Here is a 13,604-nt window from a genome sequence, read left to right on the forward strand (position 1 = left end):
TGAGAGCCGTGCTGATTAGTTTTGGACAAAGATCGGCCAAGCCATTTCTTCTTAATTAACTGTTGAAAAAAAGTTTTCGATGAAACTTTTTATATTGATAGATATTATGGTTCCAAATAACGTACTAAAACTTTACGATCCTACGGCAAGTAGTTCAATTTTAAAAATTCATGAAAGTTTGAAAAAATGTTATAGTCGAAATTTGTGTCAAAAGTCGCTTTTGTGATATCATCAGTCAAAATTTGAATATCGCAAATTTAAAAGCCATTTTTTGAAATCAAAGGAAAAATAAGTCCATAAAACTTTTCTAGTTGTATAAAAAATATTACTATTAATTAAAATCATTAAATAATATCAGAGACTACGTACATGATATACGTAATCATGCAGTTGACTAATTTCATTTAATGTCTAAATTTCAATTTCGGTTGATTAAGTAAATTATTAAACATTTCGGGGAGTTCATGCAACTTGCCTTAAGGCAAAATGCAACTTTCAATTAATTGTAATCTAAATTATAGTTTTGTCTTTTTTGTACTAATTTTTGATTTCTTTCTATTGCAGGTGAGTTCTGGGTTTGCTAGAGAATTTTAAGTTTCAGAGGTAAAGTATTAATGGTAATATATATATATATATATATATATATATATATATATATTTCAAACTACTGTCTTATCTTAAGGCAAATTTTATTTACTCAGACAAAATTTATTTTGACAACAGTCTGCTCTTGTGTTTTTTCTTCAGCAAAAACAAAGACAGATGTTGTTTGCTCATCATAAAAATAAAAATAAAATGTAGTCCTTTAAGACGTTATTTTATCAGGATGGTTTGCTACTGAACTAAATTGACTTAAGATAAACCAAATTGACTTTAGATAAACAATTGTTTATCCTTGCGGTTTCCTTAGGAGAAATATTTTGTATGACACATCTGGTGAAAATGGGACAACTGGCATTTTTAGACAAAACATACATACGTAGACCTATAATAGTTTAGTATGTTCATTAAGACCAAGAACTTTATCTTAAGTTGATTAAACTTAATATTTTTGGGTGTTCATGGAAGTTCATAATTGGTCCCTTTGGTCATAATTCGAATAATCGACAATTGCAAATATTTTTAGAAAACATCCTAAATAATTCTATCTTTTATCAAGCCTCAGAAAAAACGCAAATTTTATCTACAATTTACAAACATCAACCGGACATGAATCATTCGTTTCCTTACAAAAAAAAGTATATTTATAAATAAATATATGTCATTGGAATCAACAAAGAAATTGTATGACTATGCAAATGTATTATATAAAATAAAAATAATCGGAAATTCCATTGTTGCAGAGAAAATAAAACTTATGTATTTGTTGTAAATAAATAGAATTAAATAATTTTATTGTTGTCCTGTAATAATTGTCTCATGGCTCCCATGATAGGCACGGAATATAAAATTATTAATAATAATTTGTAAAAATAAATCTTTACAGATCTTTAAAAAAAACATCATGATTTACAACTTTTCAAGTTTTAAAGGAGAATTTTCAAAATCGGTTCAAGAGTTTTGACGAAACTTCGTAAAAAAGTATTTGTATATAAAAATTGCTTAAAAATACATAAGTACGAGTTCAAATAATATTTACTTAAAATTTTTTAATCGGATCGTGTAAACTAGGTTATGTGGAAAAATAGTAATTTTTATCTAGTTTCTGCTAAGCTAAATAAGTGTCTGGTAACAAATTTTTAAGATATTTACAAAAATGTAAAACATTTCCAGGAACCTTATACTAAATTTGCCAGAGTATATAATTACGAGTTCAAGTAATATTTACTTAAAATTTTTGTATCGGGTCATGTAAAACAATTTATACATAATCTTAGTAAATTTTATCTAGTTTCTGCTAAGGTACAAAAATCAGGGTGTTTAGAACAAAATTGTCAAGTTATTTAAATAAATTTGAAAAATTATCAATATATATTACTCATGTATTCTTATACATATAATATCAATATGTATAAGATATATATATATATATATATATATATATATATATATTATATATAATATATATACATAAGTGTGTGTGTATGTGTGTGTGTGCAGTTTATCCTCCAATTACGAATCGGTGTCAATCTCCTTTTGAAATGCAAATGTTCACCTCCGAAGTATGACTCTCCATTGGTGTGTCCGCCTCCAATTTAATTGTTTGACAACAATCGCAAATTACAATGGATGTAAAAAAATAATTATTTATATTATACAATAGTAAAAGGCACAAATGACATAATAAACTAATCATTTGCCGTTGTAGGAGGACTCGATTAATAAGGTATCGATAGTAAATTAATATTAGTTATGGTATCGATAAATTATTTGTACAGATGGTGAATTTATTAATATTGTTAGATTATGTAGAACGACTTAATTTATATATATAGTGCAGTTTGTAATATATCGATGATTTTTCAAGTCAATTTTCAAATTTATTTAAATACCTCGAAAATTTAATTCCTGGATCTCTTTATATTTAGCTTTTCAGAAACTAAATAAAATTTACTAATTTTCTCTAATAAAACGTGTTGAAACTAAATATAGTGGAAATTTTTATATGGATGATTTTTTGGGGCAATTTTTACAATTATTTAAATAATTCGAAAATCGAAAATTTTGTTCCGGGTATTTTTATTTTATCAGCTTAGCAGAAACTAGATAAAATTTACTAAATTTCTGTATAAAGTACTATATACACTTGAGTATATTTTTTTTCAAATAAAACGTGTCGAAACTAAAATACAGAGTAAGTTTGTAATATATGGATGATGTTGCAGGTCAATTTTCACATTTATTTAAATACCGCGAAAATTTAATTCCGGGCTCTTTTTTTTATTTAGCTTAGCAGAAACAAGATAAAATTTACTAAGTTTCAGTATAACGTACTTTATATACTTGAATATATTATTTTAAATAAAACGTGTTGAAACTAAATATAGTGCAATTTTTTATATAGATGATTTTTCGGGGCAATTTTTACAATTATTTAAATAATTCGAAAATTTTGTTCCGAGTACTTTTATTTTTTCAGCTTAGCAGAAACTAGATAAAATTTACTCAAATTCTGTATAAACTATTTTTCATGAACCCGAAAATTTGAAGAAAAAATAGTCTGATCTCGTATTTATATATTCTGCCAATTTTAATATATGGATATAGGACATTGTTTTACAATTCGTCAAATATCTTGAAAATTTATTCGTAGGCATTTTTTCCTATTTAGCTCAGCAGAAACTAGATAAAATTTATTAAAATTCTATATAGATTCTTTTACATGACCTTTCACGAATTTTTTTAAAAAATTATGGTCTGAACTCGTATTTATATACTCTGTCAATTTTAAAGTATGGATTCAGGACATTTTTGTACATTCTTTCAAATATCTTAAAAATTTATTTGTAGTCACTTTTCCCTATTTAACTTAGTAGAAATTAGATGAAATTTACTAAAATTCCATATAAATTTTTTACTCTATACTAAAATCTTGAAGAAAAATATAGTCTGAACGTATTTATATATTCTTCCAATTTTAATATATGAATACAGGACATTGTTTTACGTCTTTTTAAATAACTTGAAAATTTGTTTTGATACTTTTTCCTATTTATCTTAGCCGAAACTAGATAAAATGTACTAAAATTCTATATAAACTATTTTTCATGACCCTATACGAAAATTTGATGAAAAAAATAGTCTGAACTCGTATTTATATATTCTGCCAATTTTAATATATGGATACAGGACATTGTTTTTTTTCTAAATAACTTGAAAATTAGTTTTGGGACACTCTTTTTTATTTAGCTTGGCAGAAACTAGATAAAATTTTCTAAAATTCCATATAAACTACTTTACATGATTCCATACCAAAATTTAAGTTAAATATGGTCTGAACTCATATTTAAATATAATGCCAATTTTAATATATTGTTTCATGACATTTTTGTACATTCTTTCAAATAACTTGAAAATTTGTTAGCAGACACTCTTTTTTATTTAGCTTGGCAGAAACTAGATAAAATTTACTAAAATTCCAAGTAAAATATTTTATATAATACGATACAAAAAACTCAAGTAAATATTACTTGAACTCGTATTTATATGCTTTGGCAAATTTGATGTATGGATTCTGGACTATTTTCTTATAGATATATATACATATATGTATATATATATATATAAATATATAAATATATAATTTAAATAAATCAGCTAGACCTTATTATTTTCTTTTACACTTTCGCCTTGTCAATTTTTTCATCCACTTCTAATTGTTTTCTCTTGCAACAACAAGAGAGAAATCGAACAAAGCGAAACGTCGACTTAAAAAAAAAAATGCTTTAGTAGTTTTGCTAGAATAGAATGTTTATGCAAATTGCATAGTACGGATTATCAGACGTCGACTATTACCACAACAACATGTTACTGATGGTGACATTAAAATTACTACTGAAAGACTAAGGAAAAATCTAGACAGGGATACAGAACTTCTTAGATCAAATGTAAGAAGATCATTCTACCCTTTATTTTGTACTGTTTTTATTTAAATTTGTTTTTGTTCATTATTGTTGATAGATGTTAAATTATTTAGCAGTTGTAACAAATATAGTAATTAAAAAAAAAATCTCGAAAATATTTATTTGGTTGTAAAAGATTCCACCTTTTAGTTTGTGATGAGAGCAAAAAGTGTGATCGGGTGTTGCAAATTGGTGCAGATGTTTTCTTGGGATGAAACATAATAAAACAGATGATTTTTTATGTATTTTTTATTAAAGTACACTTTTTTACTTGTGTAGTCAAAATTTAGATTTGGAGACTTTGGCGTTACAAAAAGTGTGATCGGGTAAATTTTTTTTAATGCAAATTTGTGCAGAAGTCTGTTCTTGACAATTTATTGCAGAAAAACTTCATCTATAAAAGAAAAAAAGTTATAAGTTTTTTTTCTTTTCCATTTTTAAGAGATATTCTCATAGGATATAATTTCTTTAGATGAATTTACACCCAGAATATTGTCTTCAAAATTACATTATAATCTATACAAAAATAATAAATCTATGCAAAAAAAAAGTTTTTTTGTGGTAAAATTTATTTACGTGGTCTAAGTAGTCAAATTGGCGACAGAGTTACAAAAAGTGTTATTTTAAGACATAAACATATAACATAAACTTTACTAAATTAAATTTTGCATCTTTAATCAAAATGAAAAGTAATTAGAAATGATGATAAAAATTATCATCATTATTATATAAAAAAATCCAGAAAGATATAAACAAAATAAAATTAACAGGAGTTTCATATAATATAGTCGAAATTTACAAGTGCTATCACAACTCATTTTATTTAAAATTTTGATATCCAAGAGTATATAACAGGTTTTACCAGATTTTAGTAAATTTTAACTAGTTTGCACTAATGTAAAAAAATTATAATGTCCGAGAAGAAAATTAAAAGTTATTTGAATCAAAGTAAAAAATGTTCTATATATTGCAAATTATGGAAATACTAAAGTCCGCATTTCTACTACGAATTATTAAAAATTTCCATATTCAAGTGTATAGAAGAGTTTTTACCAGATTTTAGTAAATTTTATCTAGTTTTGACTGATGTAAACAAATTATAATGTCCGAGAATAAAATTTAAAGTTATTTAAATCAGAGTACAAAAATGTTCTAAATCCATATATTGCAAATTATGGAAATAAACTAAAGTCCGCATTTCAACTACGAATTGCTCAAAATTTCGATATCCAAGAATTTACTAGAATTTAGTAAATTTTATCTAGTTTTTCTGAAGTATATAAAACAAGGTGGTCTTGAGAAAAATTCCAAGGTATTCGAAGAAACGTAAAAAATGTCCGTAGTTCACATATTACCAACAATGTTTCAACAAGTTTTATTCAAAATTTTATCATGTAAGTGCATAAAACTGTTCTTACTAAATTTTAGTAAATTTTATCTAGTTTTTACTGATCTATATAAAACAAAGTGGTCTTGGGAAAAATTCTAAGGTATTCAAAAAAACGTAAAAAATTAATATGATTTACAACTAGGAAAGTTAAAACTGCTAGGAATCCCAGGTACATTATTTTGTATAATTATTTATTATTGCAAGTAGGGGTGGAAAAGATGTAAATGTATTAGTTTTTACTAAAAAAAAATTTTTAAAAGGTTTACTATCCCTGATGCCACCTAGGAAGTTAAAAACAACAGTTCGTCTTTCCAAGTTCCGCATTGCTGGAAACAAATCGAATGAATTAGTAATAAAAAATATTTATTTACTTATTAGCATTTGTTATAAACAAATATATACATTCAAGGATTCATTCAAATAATATATAATTAAAAAATAATCTAAAATAATAATATAAAATAATAAAATAAACTATAATTACAATAATACTTCTAATTTACCAAAATGAATTGTAATGACTGTAGTTCTATTTATATAAGACAAAAATATAAAATTTCTCCAGGAATAGATTTTTCTCAAACAAAGTTGATGTCTCTGATCTATAGGAAATTCGATTTTTGTTTGTCGGTATAGTTCTCTTTTTATTTTAAATCCTATATTTGTATTATGGCTCTATACAGATCAGAAATATGGAATCTAACAAAAATTGCCAAAAGTTACCTCGATATAAAAAAGTGCCATAGAAAGATTTCTAGCTTGTAAACAAATATACTCATTCAATAATAAAACTATTATTTGAAAAATATTAATTAAATAAAAAATAATAATTCTAATTTACCAAAATGAATTGTAATGACTGCAGTTCTATTTATGTAAGACAAAAATATAAAATTTCTCTAGGAATAGTTTTTCCTCCAAATTGATGTCTCTGATATTTATTTATTTTTAATTTTTTTTTCATTTTAAGTATATTTGTACAAATCAGAAATATGAAATCCAATAAAAATTGGCGAAAATTACTTCGATAGAAAAAAGTGTCATACAAAAATTTCTAGTCTGTGTATATTCGAATACTTCAAAGTACGAAATAATTTTCAGTTTACGAGTTCGACTCACACTTGAAATTATTTTTTTAATAATAATTATTCATTATAAATATATTTATGTAGAATTAACAATGGTGCGATAGGCTCTATAAATCGAGAACAATAATAGTAACATTTCAATTCAATGTGTTTTGCCTACGTTGGGTTTGTTTAGAAAATAATTATATACGAACATATTATATATATACATATATATATAAATCCCACACGTTTCCTGTGCAATTCCAGATATCATATTCCCAATCTTAATTTATATAAATTGCATATTAGTCAATAAAAATTATCACGGTCTTCTCATAAATTTATTTAGTACAACAAGACTATTATTATTATTCAAAAAAAATATTATTAATATATAAATTAGTTTTGGATATTCATTCATTTTTTATGACAATTACAATGAACGCAACTAAATTTCGAATTAAGAAATTATTTATTAAGAAATTTGTGGCGCCCACAAATGACGAATTGCGTATGCAAAAAAAAATTGGTATAAATAATTATTTAACCATAAGTATTTGGTGATAATTCAATTATTAAATTGGCACGAGGCTGTACAGTTTTTTGTAGGTTTAATCGATGCAAAAAATATTGATCTAAATTAAATCTATTTGTTGCTTCACTGTTGCAATTTTTTTTGGACTTGACATTTATATATATATATATATATATATATATATATATATATATATGGGACTAGGGTTCTTTGTAGATCAGAGATATGGATTCTAAAAAAATCGACAAAAATTAGAAAATGAAGCGACAAATAAATATCTTCTGGGTATAAGAACAAATGTAGTAAGAGACTGATACATTCTCTTATATTTCTGCATATAACTTTAAAACTTTGTTTGAGGCATTTTGATGTTTTTAGCTTAGCACAAACTAGATAAAATGTACTAAAATTCTGTATAAACTGTTTTATATACTCTGGAATAAGTTTTTTAAATAAAACGTGTTGAAACTATAACATGGTGCAAGGATTATTCTCCGGTCAATTTTTCGATTTATTTAAATAACTTGAATATTTTGTACCGGGCACTCTTTTTTATTTATTTTAGCAGAAACTAGATAAAATTTACTAAAATTTAGAATAGACTGTTTTGTATGCACTGATACAATCTTTTTTGTGAAAAATTAAATCACCAAGAACTCTTCCCTGTGTATTGAGCATTATCTGGATTCGGGACACTTTTTTATGTTTCTATAAATAACAACTTAAAAATTTTGTACGGGTCACTCTTTTTTATTTAGCTCAGCAGAAACTAGATAAAATTTACTAAAATCCTGTAAAAATTGCTTTTATACTCTGATAATATAATTTTGAATAAATTGAGCCGCAGGGCAGCTTTTGTAAATACTGGTTAATAAGTATGATGTGCATTAGGTACTTATAATATATATATATATATATATATATATATATATATATATATATATATATATATATATATATATATATATATATACCTTGTCTAAACAGTTTTTACTACATAAGCAATTACTTATTTACAACGACCCAATATTTTGTCACCGTTTTAAAAGCCCAAAAAGAAGGTCCTTTATAATGTCTTTTTTTTCAAATACCTTTTTTACGAATACCTTTTTTTCGAATTCTTTTCTACTAATCGTTTAATTCCATTTAAATTCCTAAATAAAAAAATAAACGTTTTTTCTGCTTCTTTTGTGATCATAAAAGTTAAGCCTATTATTAAAATGAAATATATAGAAGGAAAAAATTAAATACTTATGACGGAAGATTTATTAGAATTGAGTCCGAAAAATGAAAAAAAATATAGAGATTTACATAATAAAGATATATAATAGAAGTCTTGGATTTAAATTGAGCTTTAATGGCGAATTAGGAGACTTGGGGTAGAAATAATAAATATTAAAATAAATTACAAGAAAATAAAGTGTTTTGTGAAGGGAAATTTGATAATCTTCAACTTTGTAAAGGACTCTATTGACGAGCAAATTAAATATCAACCCTTAGAATGTAATGGACTCTACTGACAAGAAAATACGGAATGAAATTAAAAAAAATGCCTTTAATTTTCTAATCTGAAACTGAGCATTATAATTGAAAATATCAACTCATAACATCTGCTTCAGAAATAATTGTGTTAAAAATTAATTATAATTTTTTGATGACAGATTTTTTTCAAATTTTACTATATTTAAAAAAAAAAAGACGGAAAAAGGATACGTGTTCGATAGATTTATGCCATATGGATGAGAAAAAAAAATCGAAGGTTACTCCAAAATCTCGGTTACATTTTGTTACAATTTGCTTTTTTTGTAGTAAAAACTAGTGCAAAAACATACCAATTATCATATATCCGTAGAAAGCTAATAAAATTTCCGACAAATCTGTATATAAACTTTAGCAACTTCCAGAACAACATCATATATAAAAAAATTGTTTAACTTTATGAATCAAATATTTGGCTTCATATTGTTTAAAACTTTTTCAAAATGGAGGTCGAACTAATGTTATACTCTGAAGTTAGCGCTATTTGTAAGTTAGGATTGAGCAACGTGAACAACGCGCGATTGAAAACCAAAGACATAAATTTTTGTCATTTTTGGGACTAGTAACTCCTAACATGACATAATTAATCAACATTGTCAAAAGAAATAATACTTAGAATTTGTTAGCATTACATATGTATGTACGAGTGTATGTATAGGTGCCCGTATGTGTGTGTAAAAATAACATAGTTTAACATTATTATGTTACATTACAATATATGTGATTTTTATTAACCCTGGGCAAGAAATTTAAAAAAAAAATTAAAAAACCTACCCTTACATCTTCACCCCGTAACATCCCGTTACGTACTAAACTCTTATACCTTCCATCGTCCCTTATTATGTGTCATATCGGTTGTTGCATTTTTTCAAGCTCGTTCGATTCGGCTAAATTCGTTCAAAAAGTTCGGGCACGAACGCCGACATCGTAAGTACAACGCGCTTCTATTGTATTTTCGAACATCGGGGAATTTAGTACAATATCGACGGCGGTAGGGTGCGTGTCGGTCGGCCTCGGAATTTAATTTTAATTTCGAGATGGATAATCGAAACGAAAAATGATAATAGACATATTAATTAAAAATTAAGATAATTATTATAAAGTTAACTTTACAAGTGTTAAGAAAAATACATTTGATATTGATGAAAATGTAAAATTAATTTTGTGTTAAAAATATAACTTTATTTCAACGTTTGAAGTTAGTACTGAATGTTAAATTGTGCGCAAACAATTAATATTTTACAGTGTGAAGTGTGTGCAAGTTAATGTCAGAAGTGGGATGAGCTTTCAGGAATTGAAATTTGCATCAAAATTTTTATAAATTTGTGAAAGGTGAACATAAATTTACATTAACTAATAATATTAAAGTTAAAGTTAATTTGGATGTGCATTTAAAAAAATTAACATGCACTTTGTAAACTTTATAAAAACGTGAATGTTACTATCAGAAGTGGGATAGCATTAAAAAATAAAGAAAATATTATAATTTTTTTTAATGTTCTAAAAAAAGTGAAAACTATCAAAGTTAATGTTGACACAGAAATGTGCATTGGAAAAAATTAATTTGCTCTTCATGAATTTTGTAAAAACGTGCGAGTTAATATCAGAAGTGGGATGAACATTTATAAAAAAATAACATTTTTGTTATAACATTTTTTTTAATGTTCTTAAATAGTGAAAACTGTCAAAGTTAATGTTGACATAGAAATGTGCATTGGAAAAAAATTAATGTGCATTTTATAAACTTTATGAAAACGTGAGAGTTAATACCAGAAGTGGGATGAACATTTATAAAAAAATAACATTTTTATTATAATTTTTTTTAATGTTCTTAAATAGTGAAAACTGTCAAAGTTAATGTTGAATAAATGATTGCGCATCAAAAAAATTAATGTGCATTTTATAAACTTTATGAAGACGTGAACGTTAATATCAGAAGTGGGATGAACATTTATAAAAAAATAACATTTTTATTATAATTTTTTTCTAAAAATTCTAAATGTTCTAAAAAAAAGTAAAAACTGTCAAAGTTAATGTTGATACAGAGATGTGCATTGGAAAAAAATTAATATTCATTTTATGAACTTCATGAAAACGTAAATGTTAATATCAGAAGTGGGATGAAAATTAATAAAAATAACATTTCGCATTATAATATTAATTAAAACGTGATATTAGAAGTGGGATGAACATTGCAAAAATGAACATTTTTATGAAAAAATAATACACGTTGAATTTGAGAGCTTTTAATATTTTACATCAGAAACTTAATGAATATTTAAAAGCTGAAAGTGAACTAAAAAAAAATTTAATAATAAAATTAATAGTCGTTAAAAGTATTAATAAAATCTGATTTATTGACATAATAGGATTTATAGTGTAATCGAAGCAATATCCTTCACAGAGACATTAAAAAAAAACATTTAAAACAAAATTTGGTCCAAGGATAACAAAAAAATGCATTAAATTTTGATGAAATCTATGAAATGTGCAAAAGGGATATTTTATGAGAATTAATTAAAAAAAAATCGAATAAGATTCTAATTAGGAGAGAAGAAATTGGCCAATATTCTAATAAGATTCTAACTAGAATTAGAGGAATTAGAAGAAAATTGTAAGGGAATTAGATTGGAATTATAATGTGAAGATTGACATATAAATTTAATTTAAAAGTGGCTTTTATAAAAACTTGTAAATTCATACTAAATAATAAAGTGTGCATTAACAAATATTAATGATCTTGAAAAATACAAGTTTTGTTGAAAAAAATTGTGTTTATACAGTTTTTAGTGCAAAAATAGCATTCAAAATAATTTTGGTGCTGTAATATACATTATATCATTCAAAGTGACTTTAAAAAACATTTTTAGTATTTTGGTTTAATATAAGTGAAGTACAATTTGAATTTTTGGATACAAACAGCAGTAATCATTTTACAAGGATCTCAAGGAACTCAAAATTTGTGACTCAAAGCATTTGTGGACCAAAAAAATATTTTGATAATTAAATTGAAATTAAAATTATATTATTATATTTGGATACTAAAATCAAAACCTTCATTTAAAAAAATTAGTTCAAAAATTTGGATTTTTAAAAAAAATCTAAGCATTTGTGCTCCAAATACAATTTCCTGGATACAAATTTAGTGTCGTGTAACCAAATGGATATTTAAGAATTCTTTACGATTTATTACGATTTTAAGAACATCTTTTTTATGAAGTGTCGGAATGCGTGTAAGTCTTTAAAATAAAACGATTAACAAAAAAAAAAAATAAGAACAAAAATTATGAACCATATCTTATGTGATTCCAATGAGAAACTGGTTTTATGTTGAAGGTGCACGCACGAGGAATAAAAGATATAATAAATTATAATAGAATAATAAAAATTATAATAAACATAATAAAATATATAATACAAATATATAATATATAATAAAATATATTTATATAAATATAATAAAAATTTATGTGTATATATACGTTATTGTTTGATAGAAACTTTATATTTGTTGTTAATTTATGAACAAATTTTAATTAGATTAAATTAAATATTTATTTAAATACTTTAATAACAAAATTACTATTTGGTTAAAAAATTATTTTGTTTATAAAATAAAACCAAACAAGACTTAGTGATTTATTTAAAAAAATCCAGAATTTATTGCACATAATAAATTATTCACAAAAATTTTAGTGCTAAAATTTTATTTACGAGAAAGTCAAGTTCAAAATTGGATACATTGAATAAAAATCAAAATTTATTTAAAGATTTACTCAAAATATTTTTTTAAAAATAATTTTGCACAGAATTAATTTTCTTTAGAATTATTGAGAAATTTAAATACATAATTAAAATTATTCAAAATTTCATTGAAAATACATTCAAAATTTATTTAAATACATAACATTTATTATTATACATTAAAATACACTCTTGCTAAAAAAAACAAGATTAAAGTTAATAAATTATTAAATAAAAAATCTACATGTTTTAAAACAATTGTGAAAAAATTTGACTAAAAATTCAAAAATAAATCAAATAAATAACACCTAAAATTCTGTGAACAATTTTGACTAAACATTATAAAAAATACAACAAAATTTGACAAAAATTATAAAAATAACACTTATTTTTTTAGGTGGATTTGCAAATTTTAAATAATTTATTAACTGAAAATACAGTCAAGTGCTCAAACAAATCTCTGTAAAGGAATAAATTTAAAAATTTATTAATTTAAAGTTCCTCTGGAAAGAATTAAAAAATTAATGCAGAATTTGGACTAAAAATTTAAAATTAAATTGCAAAATAAAACTTTAAAGTGCAGAAATATAATGTTTGATTTTATATTAATGAAATAAGTCTTTTGGCTGAAAATACAAGGCAAGTGCTAAATAAAACAAAAATATAAACCAAATAAATTGTTTGTTTATATTATATTAAATTGCTTATATTAAATTCTTTGCAAAAAATAAAATTTGGCAAAGAATTAAAAAAGAACTAAAATT

At 24.1% G+C, this 13,604-nt stretch overlaps 1 protein-coding gene across 1 annotated transcript in view; it reads left to right on the forward strand.

Moving 5' to 3' along the window:
- LOC113377826 (rap1 GTPase-activating protein 1-like) overlaps nucleotides 1–13,604 on the forward strand; it is a gene marked incomplete in the record, with an annotated part of 395,724 nt that overhangs the window by 72,501 nt on the left and 309,619 nt on the right.

Source organism: Ctenocephalides felis, unplaced genomic scaffold (assembly GCF_003426905.1).
Source record: "Ctenocephalides felis isolate EL2017-DRISC unplaced genomic scaffold, ASM342690v1 CF-g0.4_SCAFFOLD_00845, whole genome shotgun sequence".
Lineage (NCBI taxonomy): Eukaryota > Metazoa > Arthropoda > Insecta > Siphonaptera > Pulicidae > Ctenocephalides > Ctenocephalides felis.